Source organism: Lolium rigidum, chromosome 5 (genome assembly GCF_022539505.1).
Source record: "Lolium rigidum isolate FL_2022 chromosome 5, APGP_CSIRO_Lrig_0.1, whole genome shotgun sequence".
Classification (NCBI taxonomy): domain Eukaryota; kingdom Viridiplantae; phylum Streptophyta; class Magnoliopsida; order Poales; family Poaceae; genus Lolium; species Lolium rigidum.
This window is the reverse complement of record NC_061512.1, coordinates 19,894,495-19,901,343: the sequence shown is the minus strand read 5'-3', so window position 1 is coordinate 19,901,343 and position 6,849 is coordinate 19,894,495. Positions and strand designations below refer to the sequence as shown.

The window sequence follows — 6,849 nt, the reverse complement described above, 5'->3', positions numbered from 1 at the left end:
GCAGTAAAATTTACTTTTAGAGGATCAGGCTTTTATGAATTTAGGCTGGTACTGCTTCATTAAGAACTGATTAAGCGATGCAATTGGAAGGAATGACTAAAGTGAGTCCATCGATCTTTCACCTTGTTGTATAAACGTTAAATGTATTTACTTGTATGTTGGTCTCGGATGAGGATGATAATTGATAGTGAGGTTGACACTTGACAGTATTTTTTAACACGATTGGGCCGACAAGCTACACATTTATTTTGTTACCATTTTTTGTTACTCACTGTCAGTTACTACTGGACTTTATTTCAAATGTCATGTACAAATAACCAAGTTCATCTTCTTAAAATGCCTAATATGGAGGTCCTGAAAACCATTAATTTCTGAAATTAAGGTTTGTACATCAAAATCTGCAGTTCTTTAGTTAATGCCAGCATATGGGATAACCAATTTTTTGTTCACCTTTGTCTGTTGATTATTCAGTATGCTTAAGCCTTATGGTTATATATTTCTGTGTTTATTCCCCAGCTAACTGTTGCTTTCCCGGATCTGAGTAGACAAGATGTGTATGGATTTGATTGCACTAATGTCCTTGCTGCTATACCTACCGAAGATTACTGCATGCAGTTCTACAGTTTATTTGAAAACACTGAGGTTTTAGAGGTAAGACAATCAGTTTTAGAGCTTTATTATGTGGAACATTGTAGTATGATTTGCCCCAATACTGTTAACCTTCTCAGGTGCAAGTTTGGGAGAGGAACTTTCAGCTAGTTTACAGTGTGATACATTTGTTCTATACTGCCAATGTTTAATCACTTAAGTTACTCCCTCCGATTCATATTACTTGTCGCTAATATGGATGCATCTAGATATACATCTACATTGGCGACAATTAATCTGGATCGGAGGGAGTATCTTACTTCTATCCTTTATTTATGTTGCTATTTATCATTTTTCGTATAATGGTTATGTTGTATCTTGCTTGTGATAATATTTGAAAGCACCACATAATCTGCTATAATCCTCTAAATATAGTATTCCGTAGAAATGTTCCATGGGACGGAGGGAGTACTATATTTGACAATGCTTCCTCTGTCATATTTACTATCATAGATTTCTTTTATTGTGAATTTGTGATCTCTGGCATAAACTATATTCTCTATACATTGTGCCTGAACAAACCATCACTTTATGTTTGGTATTCATAATTTGACATGTGTTTCTTTTTTCCTTACCATAGATGTGCATTTCTTTAGTTTCGTTGTCCATTTGGCGGTGATTTGATGTGCACTGTGGATGTCACCGAATCTACTTTAAGAAATACTAAGAAAAATCTCCCAAAACCACCTGTGCCAAAAAGGCCTTAAGGGGAATTGACCAGTGAGTGTATTAATGCATAATTTGATTACCTTCTCCTTTTTTTCCTTTCAGGCAACATGAGGTAGGCATTGATTTTGTGAAGGATGACCCCTCTTTGGATACAGGCATCAATGCCACGAGAGGTGAAGTGGCTTCATTGCTGGTTTTTGTAAATGATTCAGACGGATATGCTATCTTTGATCCCCGAAACAACGAGGAGTCGCAAATTTGCAAGAGCACGCAGAGAAGTATTCAAGCTGATGAACCTGGTGAGTTTGCTGTATGGCTTTGTCGTTCATTGTCTTAACCTGCTCTTTTACAATCAGTATTTGCCAATGGGAAAGGTGTATATGGTTCTTGAATATCATAATATGACAAGTTGACACCTCTCCGTTTGTTAAATGTCATTGCATTTTGTTTTTGTTTCTGAATATCACTACTATGTGCTGGTGAAAGCAATTCTCTTTGCCACTCTAGAATCTGTAGAAAATCTACTTATTCCATCTCTGTTTTTACAGCACGAATTGGTTATGCTTCTATCCATGGCTAACTCCCAAAACTGGAAATGAGGAAAGAGGTTTCTGATGTTCTGTTTATCCTGTCAAAGAGACCTTTGGAAACTATATTCACCGGATCATCTCACGTTCTTCTGCCTCTCACGAAATTGTGATCTGCTTTCTTTGCATCATTGCTGGAGAAGAGACCAGTCACAAATGAGTGAGAAGAACTGAAGTTTTGTGCTGCCGTATAATGTTATACTTGCAAATGTCAATGCACAAGCTCTTGGCAGTTGCAAATGTGAATCCCAATTGATAATGAAGAGAAGTGATAGCACAAACTCATATTCAGAAGCTGCTGAGAAACAGTATCATTGACATCGACGCTTTGTCAGGTACGCAGAAACACCCACATGGTGGAGATAGCAGCGTCATCGTTACTGAATGTGAGTTCTTTTGATACGCAGAAACAACCACCCGGCGGAGATAGCAGCGTCATCGTTACTGAATGTGAGTTCTTTTTGTACTCATATTTAGGGATTTCCCTCCACAGCTCATTCTATAGTTGCGCTTTTATGTCCGTGAAGTAGTGGCATTTGAATTTCGTTTGTTCTTTTTAGCAAAAGAAATTGCAGAAAATAAGTTGAACCAAAAAAGAAAATAAGTTGAACCAAAAAAGCCAGGCCCTAATGTCTAGGGCATGCCACCACAGGAAGATGCAATTTGCGCATTTTTTTTACGACTGTGCATCCCGCTATCTGGGGAAGATCTTTTCACTGCAATATTTTTTTCGCCATGCGAACACATATTTAACTGTGCATGATCACGGCTGGGCTGTGCCTCTTTTTTGTGTGCTCTTTGGCATCTTTCGCAGCTGACAGCCGTGCACCTTCCCGTGGTGGCGATAGCGTTGGCCTGAATTCCGTCTAATAAACTGGTCGCGATCTATCTAAACTTCCGGTGTGGTACAAATCCACCGAGAGAAAAGCTGCGGTCTGTTTATTTCTTCGCGTCCCGCACCGAAAGGCCTCCGGAAAACCCGGTTTCGGCCCGCTAGGCCCGTTTCCGGTCCCCGACGCCTGTTCCCCTTCGTCGCCGCAAAATCTCTCTCCAGGTCCAGGCTCGAGGACGGAAGCGACCGCCCGATGTCCTCCCATGGCGGATCTGGAATCTCTGTGCGCACGTTTTTGGCGGAATCACGCCCCTGTACAGACCGCGAGTGGCACCTCCGCGGACTCGACTGCAGCCTCGACTTCTACCGCACCCTCGTCCACCAACTCTTAACTGCCTCGCTGCTCGGACGCCCACCACCAGTTCGACGAGTTGCACAAGCAAAGCAGCCGCGTCTGCACTCACCTCGGCCCCAGCACCAACTTCGCCTACGACTTCTGGCAGCGGCGTCCCAGAGCTCGTTGAACCTTGTGGTAGATGATGAGGCCACCGACACCAATGGTGGTGCTGCACCGATGCCCACCATCTGCTCGACGGGAGGGCGTCAACCACGACAGGGACGGAGGCGACTCTGTGTTGGCGTGCCTGATCACTCGGAGTGCGCCTACGGCCATCATCATACCTCGGGAGTCGGGACCGCTTTAACCAACGCTTGCCCTGGAGCTCAGCGTGATTGGTTCCTCAAACTGTTCAGCAGCAGAAACTGCAGTCGGCGCCAACTCAATGACCAGTTTGATGTTGGACGACATCCAGCACAGCTCTCTACCTTCCGTGGAGTCAGATTTTGCAAGCCCCGATGCTCAGCTGGATGTCAGGAGATTCTATCCTTAGCTGAGATATCACTTGCAATGCTTGTGTTAAACAATTGGACACAGATTTATCTGGCAGTCATGGCTATCATCAGAAGTTGGGGTGTGCAAATACTAAAACATTATCTTCTTATTCAATTGGCTTGTTCAAGTGAGAATGGGATAGGCAAATGTTTCTGTCAAAACATCTCCGTGGAGCTGCTTCTGCACCATTTCAATTGTGTTGCCCCTTTCTGTCAGCAATACATGGAACGTCTTCCTCCTTGTGCTCCTGCATATCCTGCAAAATGTGTAGAACACGTGCACTTTGAGGACTTACTGTTGGAATCTTTGTCTGGTTTTCTGAAGATTTTTCACCCCAAGTATCTTGCAGCGTCCGAGTACTCGTCTATTGGCAAGAGTGTCACACTTCAGTGCAAGGGACCAATGCGATCAATGATAGGTTCAATGGCATTGCAATGGGGCTTTCATTGTTGCACTCAGGATTGCAAGGTTTCCTATCATGTCACCTTTATGTATACTCCAGTTACAACAGATCTATCACACAACAAATTATTTCAGGATAAAATTCAGCTGTGCACCATAGACCATGTTTTAATCCACCATAGACTATGTTGTTCTACATGGTCATGCACATATCCAGGCAGCAAGCTCAATTATGGACAGAATGAGTTCCTCCCTACTGTCAGCAATGCATGGAACATTCTAATAGGATTGACCCCAATATTGTTAACCTCTTCAGGGGCAACTTTGCGACAGGAACTTTCAGCCTGTTGATGATATTATGGTGCGATACCTTTGCCCCATACTGCCAATGCTAAATAACTTAAGTTATCTTCATTATATCCTTCTTTATGTTTATGTTGCTCATTTTTCTTCTTATGGATATGTTTGTATCTTATTCATGTGATAATGTTTGAAAGCATCAAATAATCTGCTGCTATCCTCTAAATGTAGTTGATACACGTCCTGTGTCATATTTAATATTATAGTTTTCTTTCATTGGGTTCTCTAGCATAAACTATTCTCTATCCGTTGTGCCTGAATGATTCGTTCATTTATGTTTGGTCATAATTTGACAAGTTTTTCTTTTTTTCCTTACCATAGATGTGCATTTCGTTAGTTTCGTTATCCATTGTTGGTGATTTTATGTGCACTGTGGATGTCAAGCTTCCGAAGAAGAATTAGGTGGCCTTGTTACACTAAAATGTTGGAACTATGTGTCTTGTGCTGGACAGTTTCATTTGTCCACCGTCCTTTATGAGTCTCAAGGGTAGGCGCATGATTATTTGAGCTGTTATAGATATATAGTGGTATTACGTTCTCTAACTCGTATATTTGATTGTCGATACACCTGTTGCTTTCCGCCCAGAAAAAAACATGGCCGTGAGCTCCTCTTTTGGCTGCAATTTCAAGGTATGCCTGTCATGTCAGCTTTTTGGATGATGCCCTCTTTGATTCTCTTCCTATTTCGCCGAGTATATTTTGATCTGTATGTGTGGGTCCAAAGTTTGTCTATACAATTAAGTGATGGAAAAGGTCAATCTGGATGGAGATGCCAGTCAGTTGGCTCATACAGTACAAGTGAGTTGAATATGATTTCTTACACCCTTTGTGCAGAAGGTACTCCCTCCTTGTCACAGTGTAGTGCATACAAGATCTTTTTAAATCAAATGATGTAAAGTTTGACTACGTTTCTTAAGAAAATTGTCTATATCTATAATATCAAATGTATACCATATGAAAATAGACATTATGATGAATCTAATGCTATTGATTTGGTACTCTAGATGTTGGCAAACTTTACATCGTTTGAATTTTCAAATAAATTATATGCACTATATTTTGGCAAGGAGGTAGTACAAAACTCTGGTACCAAACTTACATGAAAATAGCATGTAGCTCATGATAGGTGGTATACATTTTATACTTCCCGTATTGGAGTACTACGTATTATACTACATGTGTTGGACAACCCAATTATGGAGCTCTGATTTTTTGATATTTGGAGAAGCATCAAGCTGCTTAACCTGGTGGCATGTTAAAATGATCTAGTGCAACCTTGTTACACCTTCTATTACTGGTTGCACAACTATACGCCTTAAGTAATGCAGGCCCAGTATGACCATTCAGATAAGTTTGGATATCTTCAAGGGAAACCAAAGGATAGCTCAAGTAACTCATTTTCAGTATAATAGTGCAAGCTAATGTTTTTCACGGTCAAATAGTTGCGCACTTGCATCAAATTGGGTAAAGTAATTCCCTGTAATTAAAGTACTGTAGTTGTTTTAGCCTGGTTACCAATGTGACAAAACAGTTGCGTGCAGTAATAATACAAATTGCTGGTCCATGTCCTCGGTCAAACAAGCATATTTAATCTAGTTCTCATGTTTATGTGTGTGCTTTTGACAGCTGCATCTTGTTCGTCAAGTAAGAGTGATTTTGCGGAGCTGCCCTGAAGGAGGAACACCGGCAGAGCAAGATGGGGTAATACTACTATTTGATGCATAAGTTTGAAGCTCGGTTCCATCCTGGTCTGTGAAGAAGGTATGCTCAATTAAATTATTATATCTCATGCATGCCAGTTAGTTTTGAAGTGCTATGCAGACATGTGTTATGTTTGTAGTTAGCATTAACGGATGAATCCTGGTGAACACATGGGTAGGTGAGCACGCGGTTTCGGGCCAACACGTGTCTAACGCCGTGTGCTCCGCTGTTTGTCCGTGATGAGGTTGGATTGTGGGAACGACTGTGTTGTCCTAAATAAAGGTCGCTTCTTCTTCTTATCCTTTTCTTTTGCAAAGAGCTTCTTCTTCTTATCCCCTTTTCTCATCCAGCCAGAACGAGAGCGCGACCGTGGCCGCCCACGCAACCATCCACGCCGCTGCTGCCCAAGCATGTTCGCGTCGGCCTCCGCGAGTGGCTGGTTCGCCCACACGTGGATGGCTCCGTGCCGGTCGTCTGCTACTTCCACCGCATCAGAGCGCGCACCGTCTTCTGCGAGTCCGAGCGCCTCTAGCGCGGCCGTCTCCTCTGATGGAGGTCGAGCGCCGCCGTAGAGGTCGCGCCGTCTTCTGCGAGTCTGGGCGCCTCCAGCGCGGCCTTCTCTTCCGATGGAGGTCGAGCGCCGCCGTAGAGGGAGCGCCGTCTTCTGTGAGTCTGGGCGCGTCGAGCACGTGCCGGCGGCGGGAGTTCGCGGTGTCGCTATGGTGCACTCGTCTCGAGCTAAGCCAGGGGCCACGACT

At 43.0% G+C, this 6,849-nt stretch overlaps 1 pseudogene; it reads left to right on the top strand.

Annotated features, from left to right (window-relative positions):
* Positions 1-300: 300 nt before the first annotated feature.
* The window catches only part of LOC124658379, a 39,909-nt pseudogene continuing 33,360 nt past the window's right edge, over positions 301-6,849 (top strand).